The sequence below is a fragment of the Anas acuta genome, chromosome 1 (assembly GCF_963932015.1).
Source record: "Anas acuta chromosome 1, bAnaAcu1.1, whole genome shotgun sequence".
Classification (NCBI taxonomy): domain Eukaryota; kingdom Metazoa; phylum Chordata; class Aves; order Anseriformes; family Anatidae; genus Anas; species Anas acuta.
In genome coordinates, this window is record NC_088979.1 from 93,489,717 (window position 1) to 93,514,923 (window position 25,207).

General features: G+C 40.4%; 1 protein-coding gene and 1 long non-coding RNA gene across 3 annotated transcripts in view; one reads left to right on the forward strand and one right to left on the reverse strand.

Moving 5' to 3' along the window:
- The window catches only part of KCNJ6 (potassium inwardly rectifying channel subfamily J member 6), a 162,052-nt gene that overhangs the window by 122,515 nt on the left and 14,330 nt on the right, over positions 1–25,207 (forward strand). The window lies entirely within an intron of this gene.
- On the reverse strand, positions 1,911–16,821 carry LOC137859276 (uncharacterized). Its single transcript, XR_011098218.1, has 2 exons — positions 16,706–16,821; positions 1,911–16,015 (listed from the first exon to the last, which is right to left on the reverse strand). It is a non-coding gene; the product is annotated as an uncharacterized lncRNA (long non-coding RNA).

Here is a 25,207-nt window from a genome sequence, read left to right on the forward strand (position 1 = left end):
GAATCAATACTAACTCTGCAAGAACTAAAATAACATCTAGCTTTAATAGGGAAGTGGTTTCTGAGGCACTTTTGCTTCTTTTAGTGTCAGAATACAGCTGTGGCATTGAAACAAGATTCTGGCATCCCTCCCCTTCTTATGGGAGAGCTGCAACACTAAATGCAAATATACTAACAGGAAACAATATGACTGAAACACCAATCTCGGTACAGCAGCACTGGAAATTTACCATTCAAAATATTTGGTTTGTATGTAAGTATCACTACTACTTTCATGTTATTTTCTAGAGATAAAGTAACAGATTTGTTAGACTATGTAGGTTTATTGTAAAGGTATTTGAGTAAATTATTTTTCTTGTCAGATCCACAAAAAAAAAAAAAAAAAAAAAGGCTCAAAGATACTGAAACCTGTCACCCCTAAGCAGCATGCACAAAAGCTTGGATTTGAAGAATTTATTTATTTGTCTCAAATTTTAAAAAGAAATCTACAAATAACATGTTTCATGATGTTATGTTTTAACATGTTTTAACAGCTGCTTTCTAACAACAGGCTTGACACTGTTAAGCCTTTTAAGCCTAAGTGAAATCTATTTTTGAGGGAGGTCTAATGAACATTAAAAAAAAAAAAAAAAGAAAAAAGAAAAAAAAAGCCATTTGAAAAGAACTAAATGAGACTTTCAAAGGTGTAATTCCAATATACATTAAAAAAAAAAAAAGAAAAAAAGAAAAAGAGAGAGAGAGGAGAATCTCAAAGTCAGTACCCTTGATGGTAATGCAGTTCCTGAATTGTAAACAACATGGTCCAAATCCCTGCTCTAAAGCTGCACTAATTTACAGAAAAGAACCTTTTTCAACTCAGAAAAGTAACACCAGGAAAGTAACAAGCTACTCTAACCAGCAAGATCCTCAAACTTGGTGAAGTTTTGTCTGGCCAGTAGGGTGCACTAGATGACACTGTGGGGATTCCCTCTGACTAAAAATAAAAACATGAGAAATGAAACAGTACCTGAGAAAGAAAAAAAAATCAACATATTTATAACTGTCAAAAAAAAAATAAGCTACAAAACTGGGCATAGAACTTTAGGTTTTTATGGATAATTCTACAAATAAACTTACAATATGGTGCATTTATAATTCTGACACATAGTCAGCTTGAGAGCAGTATCTGCAGAATGGCTTATAGATACGTAAACAAACACACTTGCCAGCTGTGGAAAATGTGTGTGGAAAGCAATAGATGGTTATTTATATAGTAAATGATGCTATCTACTAGAAAAACATTGTATAAAGCTGTTCCTGCTCTTCATTACAGTCCCTTTGACTGACTGATTTATTGTCTTTTTGCTTTCACCCTAATGAATTGCCATATTTATCCCTTATCCTTGCCCAATCCTAACAAATACCTCCCTTTGTTAGCAGTATGTTAGCAGTTCCAGCCTTTCAAAACATCTCAGCAGACTTTGCTCTCTCCAAATACGCCTTGCTCGGGATACAGTTTTTCACCAGAATTTTTTATTGCTCTTCAAAGAAGAGATGTTTACATTCTAAAATTACTTCTTAAGGGAATGTAGATGAAAGTAGAAAAGGAATCAGTATTTCTCACACCCAAGTGTTTCTGCAAGGCAACTGGTGAAAGTAGATTAGATCATTGTGCTCCAGATGTGACAAATGTACATTGACTGAAATGTAATTTAAACAGGGTTAGGAATAAATGACTTCTGTTCTAAGCTGGATCATCACCATCTCAGGAATGGTCAGAATACAATAGCTCTCCAGTCCTTAGGGTTTTTTTCCTCCTGTCTTTACATTTCTTGGTGCTAGGCGCTAGGCTTAGACATCTAGGTTCAGCTCGTCTTATATCCCATTTCCCTAGTATTTGCCAGCAATCTCTTTCTCTTACAGTCTTTGCTATCCTCTGCTTTTTTTTTTATTTTTGTTGTTTGTTTAATTTTTACTTTTTTATTCTAACAACAGTTCATTGTAATTAATTTTAACACAGAAAATGAGGTTGTTAGCATAAATTGTCATTAGTTGGAATTCCAAATGTCTGCAAAGAAAACCATTCCAATTTCATTGTGAAGTGTTTTTTTTTCAGGAAGCTTCCTCTAAAGATGGAAAAAATTAAACTATTTGTTGAAGGAAACCACAAAACATAAATGGAGCATTTACAATTGCACAGTACCAGTAAAAAAAAAAAAAATGCAACGTGGTAAGAAGTTGGGAATTTAAGTTCATGAGAAAAGAGATGTGCTAATTATGAGCATTTCAGCTACAATTTTGGAGTGTCTATACCACTTTCAAGGAAGGCAGAGAAAAGGAATTATACATTTTGTTTAACAGCTTTATCCTCTGAATAATGTTGCACCACACAAACATTTTACACAGTGTTTGATAATAGCCTATTATCCATCCTTCATTCCTTTCTCAACAATTAGTTGCTCAGCTCTTCACAACAGCAGTTACTTCATCACCCCTAAACCTTTAGATATAGTATTCAGATTCAAGCAGTAAATCATCTGCTGACAAATAAGATCCCTAAAAGATGAGTCTGAGACCATTCTTGATGATGATGATGATGATAATTCCTTGTAGCCAATTGGATATTTAAAAAAAAAAAAAAAACTGTTTTGAATACAAATCAAACTTTCAGCCAAAGTGTTTCATTTTGCACCTTGTGCCCTTACAAGCTGTGTTAGGTCAATCTGGATGAAGAAATGGCACTTCCAAGTTCTGTGCATGCTCACATAGACCTCCACAATCAGCATTGCACCTTTCCTAGTACAGTGTCAAGCAGAGATAGATGCCAGAACACAAAGCTGTGGTGTAATACTTGCCCTGTTATTGCATCCCTAGCAGACTGCAGCTTCCAGCAAAGCTTCAAGCCACAGTGTTTTCCAACTGTTTATTTGAGAAGCAAGTCACCTGCAAAGAAGGTGCTGTAGATGTCTTTGGGTCTCCAGACCCAACTCAGGTACCAAGAAATGATTGTGTATTACCTGAGGGACCAAGAAAGCAGAAGACGTACTGCACTTCAAGGTGGTTGGTTGTCCCCTGTGTCCACACAATCTCCACCACAAAGATATCCAATTTGCAAACCAAAAAGGATGATGCTAGACAAAGGGCACAGTGGCCATTTATCCAGGTCAGAGGACTCCCAAGGCTGAATTAGTTCACTGAGCATTTTTTCCTTGTTTCTAAAGTGGAGACATGATTTCTGAGCACTCCTGGGAAGTGCTTCAGGACAATGAAGAGCCTTTTGCATTTCTGAGTGCATTTAAATATAGAGGCTATTAATCTGTGCTGGTTCATAGTCTCTACTTGGTCTTGGAACTGTGTAAATGAAGGGTCATCTCAAAGCAGCTGATTTGGAAAGAAAAAGTGAAACAACCATTTCTATAATTTGGGAGTTTTATTTTTGATCATCTCAGGCAGTTATCAACCTGGAGAGGAAGGCTGCTGAGCACCATGATGAATTCCCAGGCACACACTGACTTGAGTCAGTGCAGCATCTCACCCCTGGAATTTTTGCTGGAATGAATTCATTCTTTCATGTTGATTACCTTGTTCTCTTGTGTTTGATCTCCAGATATGAAGCATACTTAAGCAGTCTGCAGTTCAAAACCTTGAGAAATATTTTTGGCAAAATCTGTTCTTGCCCATATCTCTAAAAGATCTTTTCACATTTCTCTTTGGTGCCTATTTACTTCTACATGTATAATATTGTTTCCTCCTGTTCTATCTCAATGAATTGTAACAAAGGATAAACATGCTACATTACACTTCTTGATAGCAGTAAGACTTTTGAAATTTACATATATTTATATCAATTTCTGATGAATGTGAGCAGATAGGTTATTCACCTTCAACAGAAAGTTTTCACAAAATTGAACAGAGCAGTAACTATAAAGTCAAAAGTGACCTAAAAGATTGAAGAGTGAGCAAGGAAGGCTTTTTTTCCAAAATTCCCAATCGATATTTGACATTAAAAAGAACAAGTCTATGTATTGCAGTTAACCCCAATGGCTACATAAAGTGCACAAAAAAAGTCATGGAAGACTTATGAATATATGCTTTATACCCTAGAAAGCTGTTGCCATGACTAAAAACTCCATTTATGGCATAGTTTCTACATATCCTGAGGCCACAATATAAAAGTCCACAAGGGAGGAAAACAAATCATGCAGAATCTCAGGTGATCTCAGAGGTCTCAACTATGGCATTTCAAGAAGAATTAAGCACATGTTTGAATGCACTGGAGTGCTCTGGCTGTTTTTCACCACCCTGACACTACAAAGCAGACAAGCTCCAGTTTAAGCACACATCCAAAGGGGGGGGTCAGAGATCTGCCTGTCTGTGTCACAGAAGAGGAGAAAACTATGGTGGTTTTACCCAGCTGGGAAGGTGAGCTCCACCACAACCGCTCTCTCACTTCCCTTCCTCAAAGGGAAAGGGGGAGAAAATATGATTAAAAGGGATCAAGGATTGAGATAAGGACAGGGAGATCACTCACCAATTATTGTCATGGGCAAAACCAACTCAGCGTACAGAGTTTAGAGAAATTTATTATGTATTACTGACAAGCTAGAGAAGTGAGAAACAAAGAAAACAAGCTAAAAACACCTTCCCCCCATCCACCCTCTCCTACCTCCTCCTCCCTAAGTGGCACAGAGGAACAGGAAATGCGGGCTGCAGTCAGTCCCTGACACTTTGTCTCTGCCACTCCTTCATGGTCACTCTCTGCCCCTGCTCCCCGTGGGGTTCCTCCCTTGGGATGCCGTCCTTCCCCAACTGAGCCTGCGGGGACTGCCCACAGGCAGCAGCTCTTCAAGCACTGCTCCCACACAGTTCCGTACCTTGGGGTCCATCCATCCCCCAGGAGCAAACTGCTCCAGCACGGGTCCCCCATGGGTGGGCGGCAGCTCCCCCCAGACCCTCTGCTCTTGCATGGGCTCCTCTCCACGGGCTGCAGCGTGAAGATCTGCTCCATGTGAGACCCATGGGCTGCAGGGGGACAGCCTGCTCCACCAGGGGCCTCTCCACAGGCTGCAGGGGAACCGCTGCTCCAGCACCTGGGGCACCTCCTGCCCTCCTGCCACACTGACCTTGGGTGGTGCAGAGCTGGTTCTCACTCCTCACTCTCCCAGCTGCACAGCAGTTTTTTTCACTTTCTTAAATCTTCTCTCACAGAGGCTCAAACGACATCACTTACTGGCTTGGCTCTGGCCAACAGCTGTTCCCTTTGGAGCTGGCTGAAACTGGTTTTTATCTAACATGGGTCAGCTTCTGAATTCTTCTCAGAGAGGCCACTTCTGCAGTCCCCTGCTACCAAAACCTTGCCACACAATACACAAACTAGCACCGTGCTAGTGAGTCTCAAACCAGGTCCAAACAGCAGTGTAGACACTGATTTCAGAGTATAGAAATAGACTGTTTACGCTGAGCAGCCACACATTTCCAGGATTCATGCCTGCCATTCATAGCAGAACAATCCATCTCTGCTGCACACCTATCTTGCTTTTTTCACTGATCGAGAAGGATAGTCCACAGCTTCAACCCAAGGACATGTTACCAAATAGTCATATTCCACTGCAGCAAACAGATTACTTTAACAAGTCATTTAATGTTAGATGCCAGAGTCCCAGAAGTGATGATGAACATCTATGATTTAGTACAATTGGGTTGATTTTGACATTAAAAAAATAAAAATAAAAATTGTCCTTTGACAATGTATATGACTGCTAAGCAACCCATGTTCTGGTCATACTCCACTCCTCCCTTCTCCAGAAATACTGTATTGACAAAAGGATGGAAAGAGAAAGAACATCTTCTGGGTATGATGGCAGCCACCGTGACAATGAATATGAAAAGCAGAAAGAGCTTATGTAATCAGGTTTGTGCTCTTGCTTGCTCACTCTCACCCTCTTTCCAACCACTCCCAAGAGAATTAGAAAGAAATATATATATATATATTTTTTCAAAAATTTTTGTTCTTCCTCATTTTGACAATTTTCATTTCTTGGGATTTCTGTGGAATGGAACAAGATTTTTGTTTAAAAATATAGGGTTTTAATAAAAATAAGATTATTAAATTGGAGATATTCCATTCTTACAACTAATCCAAATAAAGAAACTTGAATTAAAGAAGTATGCAAAACATGAAAAGAAAGCAAAAATGAAAGTGATCATTAACAAGTTTTCAGTGGTTATCAGAAACCTTTTTGAGATTTCTGAGAGATGACAAAATTGTAGTTAGAGGCAATATTCAGAGGGAAATTTTGGATCAGCTCTGCCAACTTCTCAGAAATAAATAGTGGGAAGGGTAACGCACACTCCAGGGGATTTCCTGTCCTGCAAAGGATGCCAGGTTGTAGCTTCCCAGACTCCTCTCAGCAGTTTAATATTACAAAGGCAGGAACTGTACAAATAACTTCCCAAACAGTACTGGTCAGCACTTTATCTCACACCCTGAGCACTAGAGGAGGGAAATGACATGCTGTTATGACAGTGTGAAAGCAGGCCATTGTCACAGCAAGGGAAGGGGACAGTGCAAACATTTTATCTGTTTCAGGACTGCTCACTGTGCCATGATTGGCACATTGATAAGGGAGCCAAAGCCCCAGGGATTTGTCGTTGAATTTATACCTGTTAGTAAAAGGAGCTGGAAGAAGCCTGCATGTCCCTGATGTCACAAACATGATGGTGAGAATAAAAGAGAAAAAAGACACTATGAGGAAGGAAGCTGACAAGCACTACTGCCTACCTCAGCCCTGAGGTTCAGGCTTTCCAAGGAGGTGAATGGGCTCAGGTTCACACATACAATGAATGTTGCTGCCCACACTAAACTCATTGGAGTAAAATGAGTAAGTCTCTGCAGATACAGTCCCAAGCAATTCATTAAACTACAACTCTTATCACAGGCTGTTAAGAGAGTGAATAGTACACACCCAAATAAGTTATTTTGACAAACCATGCCCACTGCCTCCTGAGCTGCATTAGTGAAAGTATACAAAGCAGCTTGAGGAAAGTGACTGCTCCTCTCTATTTACCACTTGAGAGACCACCTCTAGCATGCTGTGTCCAGTTTAAGATGCCCCAAGACAAGAAAGACATGGACTTACTAGAACAAGCCCATCACAGGGCCACCAAGATATCTGGGGGATGGAGCACAGGACAAAAGTGTGAGGAAAGGCAGAGGAAACAGGGGCTGTTCAGTCTGGACAAGAGACTTAAGATTAAGGGGAATGTTATTGCTGTCTGGACTGGCCTAATGAGATGTTAAAGAAAGGACAGGCAGACATGTCTCAAATGTCCAGGGTGATGGGACAAGAGGCAACAGGTACATGATAAGACACTAGGAAAAACTTTCTTACCATATGGCTGATCAGACCCTGAAACAGGGGCCCAGGATGAGAAGAGAACTGCCATCCTTGGAGGTGCCCACACATTGGATAAGCCCTGAGTAACTTGAGTTATTTAGCTGTGCATTGTGCAGTGCATAAGACCAGATGACTGCATAGATCCCTTCCAGCCTAAATTATTCTGTGATTATAAAAATCTAAACCAGCTTCTTGTTGTATGTTATAGCTGTCAAGAACTGAATGACTCTGAAAAACGAATAGCCCAGCTAACAGCTCGCATTGTTCTCCCATGTTACTATTTAAGACATTGTGTTTTATATACCTGAAAGCCGCTCTGTGGCAACCACTGAACCACTGGAGACTGTTGTGCCTCAGAGATGAGAGGCAAAGCTGGGTAAGGAGTATGAGTTCATTGCTGTAGGCAAGCAGGCAGGCAGGCAGGCAGTGCAACCAAGCTCCTCCAGGAGGTCTGCTACAAGAGAATATCATAAACTTGTAAGGCACTGCTTCACCAGAAAACTGATCTTTGAAAAGTGATCCAAAGATTGCACTAAGTCACAGTGTTCCCTGCTTATCCTGGATTTTGTTCCATTCCCCTGGCTGTAGTCACCCTTTTTCATCTTTCTGTCCCTCTAGACATTGAGAGAGGTTGGGATGGACATTGGAGATTGCTGCATTTTCCTGCTTTTCTCTCCATCTAACTACAAAACAAACTAGAAGCAATTGCTTAGTTATTATTATTAACATTATCATCATCACAGCAGATAGCCTTGTATCCAGCAACAGTGTCAAGAAGTTTAAGATTTGACCTTGGTGGGAGCCCTAAGGTACATCAGGGCTGAAAACTTTTATTCCACCTTTCTGACTAACACGGACTAATATGAATTGAAGAGGCAGGGACTTCGCACTAAAGGAGAAAAATCAGTCTGACTATGGCTGAGCTGCCCGGCACCACCATAACAAAGCAAACAAACAAAAAAGACTCGGCTAGACCAATTAAACTGTGCTGGCACTTTTTTAACTAGACATTAGGTTCAGATTTTTCACTCCTGCATAAAAAAATATTAGCTTACTACACTTAGATCACCAAGATGGGAAAAGTCCTCCCCTTTTTGTAATTTTCAGCTTCATTTTCCATTAGTCCTTTATTACAGTGGGAGCTTTTGGCTTTTGTTTTGGTTTTAGACAATAAGTACAGCAATGAGAGTTTCTAACTATCAGTGGGGTTATAACAGATGCTGTGAAAAAACGTAGATGAATCCAAAGCCAAAGGTTTTGAGTCAGTCCAGGATTCTTGTCTGGCCAAAAATCTGCTTTGAGGTCAGTAGCCATATCTAACAAACATAATCTAACAAACTTGTGTAAGGGATTGTACTAGATGATTCTTCAAGGTCCTTTCCAATCCCTAACATTCTGTGATTCTGTGTGTGATTCTGTGATCTACATGGCTGTGAAGTGGAAAGGGTTCGGCTTTGCAGTCTGAGGAAGATGTATATGTATTTCTCCTACTACAAATCAAAGGCAGGCTCTCTTGGGAAGAAAGAGGCCAGCAGCTGCCTGTACATCACAACAGCCCTGCAGTTCGCCAGCACAAGACTAATCAAGTTCAGTGCTTTTCAGGTGGCAGCCATGGATCTGGCCCATGGTGTGCAGCTGTATTGCAGCAACTCGAGCCTTTCCAGACCTTTCTGCAGAGCCTTTTAGAGATGAAGGCTGTAAGTAGCATTAAGTTGTGTGTCAAGACCACAGCAAAATAGTCATTTGCAGCACTTCTACCATGATTTGCAGTGTGGGACAGGGCAGGAAGGTGAGCCAGAACCAAGACAGAGAGGTTGACTAGGGGGTTGACTTCTCTAGGGGAGGCATCAGAGCAGTTAGAGCTGGACGAGCACAAGCCCACCATTCACAGTTGGCCTCCTCCAGCTTTTCCCCTGGAGAACAATAATTGTTCTGTTTCCCCATCCAAATTTTGCAACGATTTTTTTTATTATTATTATTTATTTATTTTTCCATAGCAAGGAATGATGAGGCAAAGATCTAACTTATTTCAAAAGACAAATATTCCAAAATAGATCCAGGAGTCATTTTCAACTTGCAGATGAATTAGAAACAGCTGAATGGAAGTTGCCTGTCTGTGCTCCGGGACAGTTTATTCTACCACAGCGCTTAAACTTCACTTTCAGATTCTCCCCTCAGGGCTGGAACACAGCTACAACAGAGTTTTAAAACCCTGTTAAATTACTCAAGATCCAGACAACACACAACATGAACCTTAACCTTGCCACATTTACTTTCTCTTACCCTATAAAATGCTCTCAGAGTATTCAAAAGCCATCAGTGACAGAAATTCAGTCCAGAAACATCCCCTACTAATGTGTACAAATGCTTATTATAAAATTTTGAGCCTGATCCAAAGCTCTCCCAAATCCATGGAGTAGGTTTCAGTCTCTGGTGGCCTTTGAATGAGGACCCCAAAGGAATAAATTGAGCTGTGCAATGCCTGTCAGTTCTCTAATGGCCTCAAAGAAGAAGCAATTAAGACTCTAATTAAAAGACAAATGGAAGATTAGAAGCAGATAAATGTTTATAATCTAGATGAAGTACCCATATGGGAACTTTTGCCTATTAAAAGGGGACTTCATGACATTTGCAAAGACTCCATACCTATGGGACGAATGGTGCTATCAGGCGCAATCTTTCCCCTGTGCATGCTGTACTGCAGCAGTCCTTCAGACACTGCTCTTCACAGTAACTTTCATTTCTGTATATGTATGAAGTAAGTTGTTCTACAGACAGCCCAAACAAATATTGAATATTTTATCATACAAACTCTTCAGGGTAAATACAAACACTACTCGGACCAATGCTTGGTCCAGGAAAATACACCTCAGCATATCTCCCTTTCTTACGTATCCAATTCACTACCTCCTACCAACCTTTCCATCTGTCATATGCAGTTCAGTACATCATCTGCTACACAGAAAGGAACCAAGAGCCAAAACCTCACCAGGTATTGCAGGTCCATTACAAATATGTGCTAATTATTTCATTTAAATTATAACAGAACTAGAATAAAGAGCTAGATACTCTTGTAAACACACACAGATCTCAAGGCTGATCCTCCTTATGGAAGCCAAGACAGAGAACAGATCCCTTTTGAAACTCTTTTCATTACACTAGGTGAATCAAGCAGGTCAGAATAACAATGACAGTAAAAAAAAATCATCCATGAGTCCTCCTGGATTTTTATTATCATTTTTTTTTCCAAATTAAGCCCCTCTCACTTCAGCAGCAAGGACGTTTTTGATCATGAAAACCTGTTCATGACATGAGGTCTTAGATGTCAGTGTTCTTGTATTGACATACTCCTCTTTTTTTATATCTTGACATATCTTATGTATCTTTTTTTTTTTTTTTTTTTTTTTTTTGAGGACCCAACAAGCCAAATAATCTCTGCATATCCAAGTATTCTTCTGGATAATAATGTGATCCTTGGAGCTCAACAGCACAATCTGTGATGCTGAAAAAACAGTAGACAAGTTTTCCTGATGACTGCAAAGCAACCAAAAAAAAATACACAAAAAACAACAAATAATCATAGCCATTTCTATAAGAGCAACTCATACAGCGCCTTCCATCCAAAGACTGCAGAATGGCAGAAGGATGATAGGCTAGTGGTGTAGTCTCCTATTCCCATGTTCTTCAGCTAGTTCTGACTTCTGGCTTTATGTAGTGCATCACTGTGACATAGAAACCCAAAAGGAGGTTACACAGAATAATCACACATCTTCCAGGGCCCAAAATAATAACAAAAACACCCAGTGATGCAATATCAACAGCCAGGATGGATGTGAACAAGTATTGGCTGAGTCATACTAAGCTGAAAGGGGATTTGTGTGACTGAGGAAGACAGGCGTGAGGTTGGTGAGGAATTATAACAAACTGAAGGAATTGCTCTTGGCACTTGACAGGCACTTAAGCACCAATTAGAAGTGACATCTTTAACTTAATATGGCAAAGCCACATCTTATCCACTAGTATGGGTAAAGTATTACATATAAAACAGCTGGATGAAAGTATAAACAAAATATTTAGCTTATTTTGTAAGGTCTGTCCAGAGCTAAATCATCTAAAGCTCAGCTAAACTGGCTTCTGCTATGTGTTGTTTCTTCTGCCATCTCAGTATCTATTTATGCCAAACCCCTGAACTTTGGAAAAATGAAGACAAAATCAAAAATTCATGTCTAAAAACCAAACAAATAAATATCCAGTCTTCTTTGGGCCAAATACAAACCACCACTTTGAGCAGTGATTGATTCATGAGAGATATTGTTCAGTGCATTAGTGTCAGAAAATACCCAGCTAAGAGGGATTCCTTGCCATGCCATGCTTACACAAAGGTCGAAGGCTTGGGACCTGAGGAGAGGGAGGCTGGGGAGCTGAGCAAGGCAGAATGCAGCAGTACCAGTGTGAGAATAAAGGCTCGGCTTGTCAAGGTTTCTAGTTCTGGTTTGCCTCTCAGCAGTGTATTTAACAGATACTGAGAGCGAGACTAACAAATATTTAACAGATACTGAGAGCAAGACTAACAAACATTTATGGATACCTTCTCTGTTCAGAACTTCACTCCCTCCTCTCAGCCCAGATCCATGGTAGCACACTGCATTTCTCCCCAGGCATTAGTGAGGATGACAAGAAATGTTTGTCCCACAGGGATGCAGGAGGCATCACACATCTGGGACCCCATGGAAGTTCAAGCAGGCCCAAGGTTTTTTGCAGCTCACTAGGGCTACTTCCATAGGGACTCTGGTGATGTCAGGACAGAGACAGGCCAAGATAAAGTTTCTCATCTATCCCACTCCAGAGACAGCAAGGAAAGGATTATGGGGAAGGGAGTCTGGTCAGAGTGCCACCATCCACTAAGGCATGACCTGGATCAATTCCTTGGGTTATCTCTGAGTGCCACAGTGTGTAATCCTCAGGTTGCTTCTTTTTAAACTGTTGAACAAGGAACAGCTTCGTTTTCCTCCTAAAAAGCCTGCTCTGAGCTACCACTGGCCACTTCAGACAGATACATTCCAGTAAGAACAGCAATGCATTGGACAGAATGCCTTATCTCCACTATTCCTGCTAGGCAGAACTTGAGAAGAAAAGAAAAAAAAAATCAATTTTACAGCAATTTAATATTTAATTTGAGCATGAAAATAAATTACTTAAATGGGCAAAATATATAACGCACCTGTATGTTGTATAAACAATTGAGGAAGTAAATAGTACTGAGCACCAACAGGTTTACTGACAGAAGATTAGTATTCAGTGTATAACTGATTCTGTGAAAGCAAAAATTGCAGGTTAGCACATAAATACATACCAGCATTTATAATACAATTCAATACATTATCATGTAGTATAATATCTATCATGAAAACCCATAGTATCACACAACTGAATGATGAACCATGCTGATAAAAGGAGGATACTCCACGTAGGTGGTGATAATATACAGCAACTGTATTTTCCATATACTTCATGTAATTGCAGTAAGTTTATGCTAGAAAATCTTGTAAAAGTAAAATTTGTGCTGGGATATTGGCTTTCTGTACTCCAAACTTTATGAGCTTGAACTTCATTACTATGAGTCTGAAGGCCTGGTGCTAAAGGGACCCTGAAAACTGTTGTAATATGACAATAATAATAATAATAATAATAATAATCTCAATGATTTTTAACCACAAATTGCAAAAAGCACTGAGCTTTACATTACAATGCATAGGAGTGAAGGTGTTTGGGAGGAGGCTACTCAAATATACATGGTCACTCAAATCCCAAGAAAAGTAACAAGTGAGTAACAGGGTTTTTACTTTTCTGTTTTCTAACTCATTTGTGGATATGGTGTTTACATACGTGGGAAGGAAAGCTAGAGAAAAGTGGAGGAATTAATGCAAATCAAAGCATACTTGCTAAAGCAGAACATCTTGAAGGCTCAGAGGCTAAGTTATACAGCAGTAGGTGTCATTCTGGTTAGAGTTCAGGGTCAATGAGCTCCTCCTCTGCAAACTCAGAGAGCAGAAATTGTGCTAAGAAAGAAAGTAGCTGCACTCTAAAATCTGGCATAAAGCATCTAGAGCAGAGATAACGTTTTACCTTATTTTTCTATCAGCTTGAATGTTGCCCAAGTTTATCAAGTAGAAAAAAAGGATTTTTTTTTTTTTTTTGAGAAGTTTTGTTTTACAGCACAAACATGGTACAGAAAGGCATTACTATGAACTGCTACCCAGGGGTATATGTTTATATTAAAATGATGAGACTCCAGGATGAAGTAACTAACCAGTGAGTGTGAGAACACCATAATCCACCAAAATGAACAGAAAGTTTCCTGTGGCTTTGAGTGAAGTCTAATCATATCATCACAAGGACTTATTACATTTGCATAATCGCTACACTGAGATTTTTTTGCATCCAGACCACAAGACAGTACACTAAATCCATCTCAGATTTATTAGGTTTTCAATGCAGATTTTCTGCGTCCCTTTCTCTCTCTCCTTCCCTCTTCTCCATCTTAGAGTAACTGAATGCAAGTCCAAGGGGAACAAAGGTACCAGGTGAACAATGCTTCAAGCCCTATCTTTAAATGTGAACTCCCAAATTGGGCACAATGCTCTTTGCTTCCATGCTGGAATAAGAGATTAAAAAAAAAAAAATGCTCAGATCCAAGTCTTTTTGCTTCATTTGGCTTTGGGTGGGTCTCACAGAGAGAAAGCAGGAACAGACCCAGTGAAGAAGCCAAGCTGCAAAAACCAGACATCTTCAGAGATGTCTGGTAAAGACAAAGATGTTAAGCACAGACAAACACAAAACTCCCAGGGTGAGACAAGCGTAGACCCTTCAGCATCAGCCAGTGCCCAGCTGCTGGGGCTGACATCCAGCACCATGCTCACTCCACAGTACTGTCTCTGTTCCCCAAGCTGCTGTCACTGCACTGGGCTGCTTGCAGTGGTGGCAGCCTTGGGCACTGCTGCATGTCAAGGTGATAAGCACATGCTTTAAGCTAAGGCATGAATTAAGGGACTGGTTGCACACATAAACTGGGAATCCTGGAAGGGGCAAGCTCTCCATGCTGGAGTAGCATTGAAAGAAAAAAAGGAAAAAAAAAAAAAAAAAGCAATAGTGTCAGGCAGCCTTAAGCTAGGACTCAAGTCAGGCCAGACATCAAGGTTAAAAAGAAGAAACAAGAATGAAACAGAACTTATGAACAGATCGGAGAATAGATCCCTGGCTGCTGCATTACAGACAGACAGGCAGACTCTGGCAAGACCTGGATGAGAGAGTAACCCCTCTCACCTCACCCTCTGCCTCTTTGTCTCTACATCTGAAAAAGTGAGCACACAATCCCCCTAGACTACAACCGTGCAACTCTAACAACTTAGACTCATTTTCTAAGCTATTTGCATGGCTGTGAACAATTACAGAGAAGGCACATCAACAGAGAACCAAGCCCTGCATCTAAATGTTGATAATGCACTTAATAATAACAGCCCCACTTTCCTGGAAGAGAACATTAAACCTGTTCAAAATACAGTATTTTTTTCCAAATGATAGTATTTCTTCCCTCCTACGTCCTATCTACCTTAATCATCTGACTCCCACATAACTGGCTCTACTTCAATGACAGTCTCCTCTACTTATTTAAAAGTCATGTTATTTCCACTGCCATCAAAAAGGCATGATTTTCAAGTGAAGTTATTAAGTTTCCAATACAAGAATCAATGTGTGGGTGCTACTAAAGTAGACTTTTAGCAAAGAAAAAGAGATTCCCTCCTTTCTAACAGAGGGTTGAGACTTGCTAGGAGAAAAGAAGCTGTCTTTTATTATGATGTTTTGGCTGTCTCCAAAGAAGAGAAATCTGCATCCCATTGTCAGCCCAGTGACCTAGTCCTGGTTACAGCAGAAAGAAACAGAAGCCTTTTCCTCTGAGGATGAAGAACAGAAAAATACTGCATTGTTTTAACCAGCTTGCTTACCTCAGAAGTCTTCAAGCCTAAACATTAAAGATGTTGGGCAAAGCACAAGCCCAGCTTTCTTCTGGAGGCTCCATAAGACTCTCCCTTCTGCCTGTATGCAAACCAGAGTCCAAGTGAGCCTGATCTGTCAAAGCTAAGAGCAATTAGGTCTGACCCACATGCTTGATTCCCACCCAGCTACTATGTTATTCATATGGGGCACAGGAAATTTATTTTGGAATAAGGTCTGAGGAAGCACAAGTGAAAAATCTCTTCAGTTCTGACCTACAGCTTTTCACCTCAAGCTTTGTATCTGTGCTGACAGCATCATGGACTTTAATCCACTTTACTGAATCATAACCCGCCCCCATGTGTAAGTACAGACTTCATCAAAAGATACCAATTTATTAATTTTGTGACACTGATCTGAACTGAGAGCTGGGAAATTAATCTCAGACCAATTATGTGTTTTGCAAGAGTTTCGGCTTCTTTTCCAAGCAGCTCTTTCAGCAGCCATCAAATCACCCAAGATCTTCATTTGCTGAATCCGACCTTCCTGAAGTTTCACTTCATTAGCTGCCTGTTCCACCAGATCTTTCACCTCTGCTCAGTCCCTCTGAATTCAGCAAGATGAGAAGACTGAGGGACGTTCCAGCTCCTACAATAAGAAAGGTTTATGAAAACTGGATTATGCAGCACCTATACAATTAATTAATGAAATCTTCCAGGTTTGGTATTAAAACTTCTTTGTTTCAAAACCTGTCAGAGACCCTTAGTCAAATTACAGCCTTCATTTATCTCAAGATTACACATGACAATGTGCCAGTTTGACAGGCAGGCATCTGTCATTCTCTAACAAGGAGACAAAAAGAAAAGAATAGACAGCAGAAAAAATAAATAAGTTTTCTTTTCTCCCCCACTGTCCTCCCTTAGGGCGGATTCACCTCACAAAGCACAGATACACATTCACCTCAGGCTTACCTGAGCTGATCACCTCAGAATGCTGAATCATACAATTGGTAGCAGGAAAGTTACCAACACCAGGACCACAATGGCTTAGGACACAGATAAGGCATAACCATCTTGCCGGAACATGTCAAACGTGCTCTGCTCACACTGATGTGAACAGTTCAAACTTTCTCCAGCTACTGTTATGCACATTTTAAGTTGTGTTCTGGTGCTGACAGCCTAAAGATACATCCTGAAAATCACATCTCTCCATGCTCCAAAAGCAATGAGTTTTAGACTTACATGTTCTGGAATCAAATCTACTTTCTCAAGTTCTCCATGGTATATTGAGAAGCTATACTTATCCACAAGGTAGAAAGGGACATGCCTGCTCCCATACCTGGCACTTCTATACAGCTTCAGTTTTCCACTGCACAGCATTTTTTGTTCAGTCTGAATGCTTTCTATGGTGCTTCTGCATGGCAGTCCTTCAGAAAAGTGCAGCATAGCAGCATTCCTTGTGTTAGCCTAGAGATTTAGTCCCTTCCAGAGCACCAAAGCCTTATGCAAAAAAAAAAAAAGGATCAGCCCACAACCTCACCTGCTTAGATGGTCATAACCCCTGAGGGCTTGTCCCACCGATCCACCCACTTTGTTCACAGGTGGCCCAACTGATTGACACTCTGCTTCTTCACATGTGTTAAAATAGGAAGAGAAAAGGCAAATTCAGACCTGCCTTTTCATCCTGTCCCCAGCAATGCATGTACCCTGAAAAAAAAATGTTCTTGACCACTTAAGTTGTTATTCTCTCCTTCAGATATTCCAGTGTCGTCTCCTTTCCCACAGTCCCTTCCTGACTGCCCTGAGAAACAACAGCCCTTTTGTAAGTGATGCTTTTCCCAGGAAGAAGTGTTCCCTGACGATCTCATTACTCTCTACCCAGGGAGCTCATTTTTGTCCCATTCTCAGACAGATCCCTGTTGCTGTGATGTCTACGCTGCAGATGTTGTACAGCACTACTGAAATGTATCAGAAGTGGTCATTCCCATCCCTGCATCAAAAGAAGAACGTCAGATGTGATGGCTGCTATTCTGAATTTGTATTAAAAAGATAAGGCCCAAAATGTTAGTCTTGCATTTCAGATAAAAACTACTGAGTTTTAGAAACATATTTAGTTGTTGTTGTAGTTTATTCCCTAGTCATTTACTTCTGTTAAAACAGAAAAGTTCTACTTTGACCACCCTAACTCACCTTGGAAGCAGTCCACAATTATTCTGGTCTGTGGTAAAGAGCATCGTGAACATAAAAACTAGTTTTTATTCTTGCTGTACAGACCAAATGACAGTTAAGATCAGCATTCTGCATGCATCGGACCTCATGCTTTTATGCCTTGCTAGATACCCTTGCATTGCTCAGGTAGGAGATGAAGAAGGGCTATACAGGCCTAAAGTCAAGTCTGGAGGGTGGTGCAGAACCAGCAGCATGATGTTTAACAAGAAGGGACAGTGCACAAATTGATTTCTTTGTGGCATATTCTGCTGTCTGCAGGACAAACACAACATGAAAGACTCATCTGGTGTCCACACAGCTATGTTCAGTAAGTACACACAATGTGCAAGGCCCAGGCAGATGTATCAGATGACATGCAGGCAGCATTTGTAGGACAAAGAGAACCACTGGAGGGCTCATGGTCATTTTAGAGGAGACAATGCTATTCCTGTTCATCATAAGCTTCAGGCTGTTGATTGCCTCAGAAATATGTGTGAGGACAGGTGAGGATATTAGGCTTCATAATGCCTGCCTTAGTCTCTGCTGCATTTACCTGAAGTGGAGGAGAACAAACAGTCATGCTTTAGACCTGTTCACATCTCTAGCACTGGACTAATTTCAATGAGATATTCCAAGCTGGATCTTTGTAGGTGTCTTCCAACTGAACTATTCTATTCTATTCTATTCTATTCTATTCTATTCTATTCTATTCTATTCTATTCTATTCTATTCATGAAAAATCTGAAACAGCAACCTTCTCCTCATGTGTGGGAAGCACACAGACAAGTGCTTGTCTAGTCTCCTGTATGAAGTCAGAATTAAGTTGCAGGAAGTTTAAACTGTGGCTATATGATGACACCAAGTTGTAACAGTGACCCGTTATGTTGCCTGTACAGTGCTGTTTCCTTTTGTAGATGCTGTGTTCATGTTGGTTTACCACGGGCTTGTATTCTCATCAGAAGGCTGAAGCAGACAGCAGCCCTCTCCATGGAGTCAGTCTTTGTTTCTGTGTCTATTCCTGGCTTGGAGTCAGACTGACTTAAGAGAGCAGATTAAAACTGGCCAGATAGAGTTATTACTGCTCCCTGCCAGCCTCCTCTTCTTTCTGACAAACATTATCACAGTTGGGGCTGTTTTAATGGACACCATCACTGCTGCACCCTGTGGTTTTCAAGGGTCTTTACAAAAACCTTCCAAAAACCCTGGCTTGAATCATGTAAGCACAGAGTTAGTACGTAGGTGCATTGCAGGATCTGGGTAGGTGGTGCAACCCACAGCACTATCCTTTAGACTCCCCTGTGACTGTGCAGTGGATGTGTTGGTGCACACACACACCCCACCCCAGTCAGCATCACCTCAGAGCAGCTGGTGCCTAACTCAGTACAGTGTGCACCAAACAGCTATGTGCCCGTAGGTGTACCTCATGAAAAAAAAAAAACTATATATATGTGTGTGTGTGTGTGTGTGTGTGTGTATATATATGTTTTGTCAGCACAACTAAGAGAAAGAATTAGAATTGAAAAAAAAAATCATTTATTCCTTGACGTTTTTCCTATTTTCTTCCAAATAAGCAGTCAAAAGTGGCATGGACACACATGTACTGTTCGGTTGGAGGAGCAGCATCATGGCTTCCAATCTTGGGACTATTTGCTCTATCAGTAGCCTCTAAAATCATTTTTTGCAGTCAGCCTACAGCCCCAAGGCAGTAGTCACTCAAGGTCAGTTACCTCTCTTGTTCCATTTCTTCCCCAGAAGTGTTTGTTCTTGATGTACCAGGGCCCAAGGAAGATCCTTTCTGGCTGACCCATATCACACAGCAGTTCCCAGAGAACCTCCAGTAGCAGAAGAAGACTGCTATAGTGCCCTTTCGCACCACTGAAGCAGTACGATGCAACATTAACACGTTGAAGGATCTAGTCCATTAACTTTCAAAATTAGCTTACCAAGGGAGATGGAAGCAGTTGTGAGAAAACAAGACATTTAAAGCTCCTTGCAAATACAAACTGTCCTCCTGTAAAGAAAGCATCATGTCTCAGCAGTTATATCTGTAGCTTTATCTTTTAAGTATGATAATTTGGAAAGGCTGCAAAGTGAATTTCTCTTTGCAGCTGCCATCTTAATCTCCATCTTTCTCCTGTTAGCAACAGAGCTGCAAGCTACAGCATTATTCAGGAGTTGTGCAGAGTCAGGGCTCTGATTATACACCCTCTTTTGAGATGTTTGCTCACAGCAATTTAGTTCAAGGTACAACAATAACCCAAACAGCAGCAGGCCAGCCTGATCTGTTGCACTGTAGATAGTAGAAAGCTGTTGTGATATTTTTGCTAAGTATCGCAAGAGCTCACAAAGTGGAATTATGCCTTTCAGTGGTGCTTAGGGACATGGTTTAGTGATGGGACTTGGTGGGAGAGGTTGGTGGTTGGATCTTGAAGGTCTTTTCCAAACCTAGATGATTCTACCATTCTGTGATATGAATAATCCAAATTATTACATCCTTATTACCTTGGGCTGATTTCCTTTGAAAGAGTTCTTTTGTTGTCCCTTCAAATGTATTACCACACTTGGATTCAGAAGCATTCATGTGATTCAGCAGTCACATGAAAAAATTGAGAAATTCCCCAAGACCAAGGTTCCTGAATCGCAATGCCATTCCTACAGAGACCTTTAATGTCCATTGCCATGCAGACCTTAATCCACTCCATTCTAAAAGCCAAGAAATACAGCAAGAAGTTACTTTTGATTTTTGTGAAGCTTGGATTGGACCTTCATATTTTTGTTGGCTTTGGACACATCAGTTTGTGGTTGAAAGCCTGTAGAAATGGGACTCCTGATTAGCTCAAAAGGCATATTACAGCTAGAGAGGACTGTATCATATTTCTCTTTCTCATTATCAGTTAGGAATGTGAATGAGATATTAATTGGCCTCTCCTTCCCTCAGGGACATGCATCGACACACAAACAATCTGACCAATTTCACAAAGGGATTTGTTAAATGAAAACCTTCATACTTACTTAACCAAACTTTGAGGAACGCTCCCTGAAATATTGGGCTTGAAACCTGTATTCAGTCATGGGAGCAGCATACGATTAGCTGTGCTTTTATCTCTGTACTGGCATCTGAGATTATCATAGATTTTTTTTTTAACATTAGTATGCCTGGTGAAATCAGAGCAACCCTTTTGCTCTGTGATTAATAATGTGTTAAGCCAAGGTTCCAAATTATTTCAACTTTTCAATGGTTATGGGAACATTTACAAGACTGATGGTCGGACCATGTACTGCCAACAGGCTGAAAGAGCTATCATTTATTACAGTGCATTCTTGCAGCCAAAATGTGTAATACAACCCTGGTAAACTGTGCAGAAAAAGAATTATGAGTTGTGCTACAGCATTTTCCCAAATTAGAAATCAAGTGAAGCTTTCTGCACTACAAATGTTTTTGTGTGCGGAGAACAAGTGTGGGGAGAGGGAGGAAATACCATTTACCTTCTCAAAATATGTAAAACCCAAACATTTCTGTGCCATGATGGCATAACAGTTTCGCTCACTGTGTTGGCTGATTTAAACCCATCATAACACACCAGTATTTTTGTGGTGATTTGTTTTTCATTTTCACCATATGCTTATAATAGCCAGATCTATCCATCATTTCCCAGTTATTTTCTTGTAACTATGTTTTAACCATCCCAGTGCCTCTCTGGAGTCTGTTAATTGTCTTCTCACTGCTGACAGTTAAATTCTCCTCCCCTCATATGACAGGAGTAATTTTCATTTGATGACAATCAACCTATCTCATTAAGCATTTGAAGGGACTGAGGATTTCCAAGGATTTCCTTGATTTCACACATCAAAGATTTGTTATTTTGGGTATGCAGGAACTCCAAAAATACTGAACCTGGTAGCACCATGCATCTCTGTACATCTGTATGTGTGTTCATGAGTGTCACAGCCTCATGTTATCACAGCACCCACAGGCAAATTCTCCATTATTCGGATAGTCACAGTTTTTAAACCATGATTAAAAGAAATGGAGGATTCCACTGCACAGTCAAAAGAAAAAGGCAAAGGAAGCAAAATCATGAGTCCAGAATTCATGTTCTCTGCCTTGACCCATCCCATTAGCCTTGTGTTCCCAGAACAGGCTCCCCAGGTTGTCATCTATATCCTTCTCTGTTTAAAGCGAAAGGAAGAAATGGTCTTAGAAAATATTTTGAGTTCCGATGAGACTCTGAAAAGGAGCAGAAGTTTGCTTTGTCTTGAAATAACAGGATTTAAAAAAAAAAAAAAAAAAAATTGTTTCAAAACATTAACTCTCCATAAAAACTGCATCAGTGCTTCAGGCCAAAAGAATCCTCCTGGCTCACATCAAAAGGACAAGAGATAGCCTTCATGTACCCAGGTGGCAGTCAAAATGTGTGTATCCTCACTACAGTAGTATTTCTTTGCTACACACCTTCTATGAGGCTTTGTGGCAGGTCACCACTGTTCTCTGCCTCAGTTTCCCCATTGTTTATTAAAAAAAAAAAAAAAGGCAGTAATCTTTCCCTGCCTTTGAGACTTTCAGATAAAAAGCCATGAGAAATAAGAGCCAAACATTACTACTATTATCATTTCTGAGCCTCAGTAATTCATTCCCTGCTGGGCCTCTGGATTCTGAAGTAAACTGATTGGTATAATACATTCTTTTCGTGTATTATTGTATTTGCATTGACCTCCATTTCCAGTAAAATAAGAGTAAAATGTAATTTAAAAATTGATAGGAAACACAGGAAGCTAGTAATCTTGTTTGTACCAAACAAACAGAAGATAATGTTCTATACTCATAGGCACATAGCATGTGGCAGTTCTGTAGTCACTTCTTAAGGCAGTGTGTAACATCAGGGTTTGGGTTCAGGGGGTTCTGCCCAAAAATATGTCGATCTCAGATTTACCAGACTGGAGTTCAGACTCAGGAGATGTGGAGCACCCACTCACATCAGGGCCAAGATCTTCAGCACTACTCAGAGAGGCAAAGGGAAGAAGCCAAGGTGGCACCTGCCACCTGTCCCAGGCTGAGTTAGATAATAAAGTGCCTCGTGCAGAGATTTTCTTTCTTTTATCTCTCTGTTAAAAATAAATGAACAAATAAATAAATAAAAACTCTGCCTGGAGTGAGTATGAAGTGAAAGCACTGGTGGTGTGCTTCATTTGGCATCCACTGAAAACTTTTATCATGGAGGGAGAAGAGAGACAGGCTGACTGCATGGCACATGGCTGGTTAGACCCAGCATTCCTCCAATGCTTTCTTGAATTCCCAAACACATGTCCTCTTTGCTAGCCTGCCTCATCTCCAGACTCTTACATTTTTCCTCCTGGGCTTTGTGATTTACATGGTTTGAAAGAAGCACAACTGGCTTTCAAGCCATCCCTGTGCTCCCTTGTCACCCAAGCCTTGTTAACTGGAAGCATGAAGGAGAGGAGTCAGTAACCTTCCAAAGGGAGCATGCCAAATGCTATTTCTCTTTCCCATCCTCGAGGTTAAGTATGCCTTTGGAACTCAGAAGGAGCTGGAGGTTGTTGGCTCACAAACAGGCATCTGCTGTCTGACTTGGGACTTAGCAAGGATCTCATGGACGTGTATACCTGTGGAGATGTGGCTCAGGTTCACAGTACGGAACATCTGTGTCCTGGTGGAAGATGTTTCTAACTTGAACTGCTGTTAACTGAGACTAGAATCTGGATTTGTGTTTTCCATTTGCTGTGGCATACATTTTTTAAACACTCCTGTTAAACACTCATACACAACATTAGCGGCAGAGCTCTTTAGTCAGCAATGCCTGGGTTTAATCTTTCTCCCTTTTACCTCTGAAACTCAGAGCCTGTTCTAGTTTATTCTCTGAGAGGCAGGACATCATCAGAGTGAAGGATGTCCAGTTTTAGCCAAGTGCTCATTATACAAAGCATATATCAATGAAGTGCTCCAAATTAGCAGTGGTCTGGCAGCAGTAATAAAAGCTGCAAGAAAGAGACTGTGTAATTGTGCTTGTCATGAAGAAGAATATAGTCTGCAGCTGGTGCACAGAAATGTTTCAAATCTATATGGGAGTCAGAAGAAAACCGAGTAGGCTACTAACCTTTAGTTCAACCAGAGCCCAGCAAGATACCTCCTCCTACAATACTACATTCCTGTCACAAACACGCACCATTCTGGTGGCATGCTATGTCCCTGTCCAAATATTTCAAAAGGAACTTCTACAATAATCTCTTGATAATACTTTCAAGGCATTGCTTTTTTTTTTTTTTTTTTTCTTAGTTTAGATATATGCACATTTCAAAGTCTTTGTGAGCTATCTCTTCTGGTAGAAGAGTGCCACCTCATGACTGCTAGAGAGGAATGAAACAACCCACAAAGGTAAAGCTGAAAGCACTCAAGTGTCCATGGCCAGGAAGGGCTGGAACAGAACATGCCCTGTGTACCCACCAGCTTTCATCTAGCATCACAACACCCTGAGACAAACAATTCTTTGACAATGTACTTTGTGATCATTGTTCCCTGAGAAAAAGCTCAGCTTTTTTGGTTAACACCAAGCCCAGCCTCAACGATAAACAAAAAATAATTCCCCAGTAAAGCTAGACAAAATTATGCAGGCTGTTACACAAGGAGCTTTTTGCTTAAAATGCCCATTCATTATGATTGAAGGCCCCTCTGCAGAATTTCAAGTACCTCTCCTCTGGGGACTGTGCAATTTGGGGTGAGTGCCCTTTTCTCCTTGCTTCTTCACACAGCCCACCCCAAGCCTAGCCACCTCTCTTCAGGCTGATTACTTTTTCTGTACTAATGCAACTGATTTTTCTCACTAGCTCAGATAAATATTGTTTAAATTATAGGGAATTTTGGGGTGTTATGGAGTCATATTAACTCCTTGTTGCTTCTATAAATGAGGTATACAATCCAAAGAAACTCTGAATTTCTCATGCTCCATCAGCAGTTTGAAATATTTGTTCCAAAATCAGACAGCACATAGTCACAGATTGATTTGTCTATCCCTTGCTCAGGAACAGATAGTTTAAATATTTAATAGACATGAACAAGGAAAGGAGCAAAATACCCTTTTGCTGCTTTTGCTTCTTCTTCTTTTTTTTTTTTTTTTCCTTCTAAGTGAATTCAGACATTGAGGAAAGTGCTAGATTGAAAACCCTAGAGTTTGAAGTGTGTTGTTCCTGTTTTTTTCCCAGAATAGAAATATCAGGAGAGTAGTACCAAAGATTTCCTAAAACCCCAGCTCTACTGCTGCTATTCTCCTTTATTAGACTCATTGCTAGGCAGTAATTAAAGATCTAAATCAGCTTCGTTTTTGCCATTTCAAATAAAACCAAAATCAATTAAAACCAAGTGTGTTTTTTTTTTTCTAAAATGGTTATTGATCTACTAGGAGGTACATTAATAGCACCTATTATCAGACAGGATGCCACACAGCTAAAATATGGATACCGATTTTGACATAACTGGAATATTAAACATTGCTTCAGAAGTGAAAGATTTTGCATCTCATTCCCTGAGGCAACCAGTTTTTGCTCAGGCCTGCACTTCAAAATATGCTGCTAAAGTTGACAGATAGACAATATTATTAACCTGAAAGCATCAACTTATCTT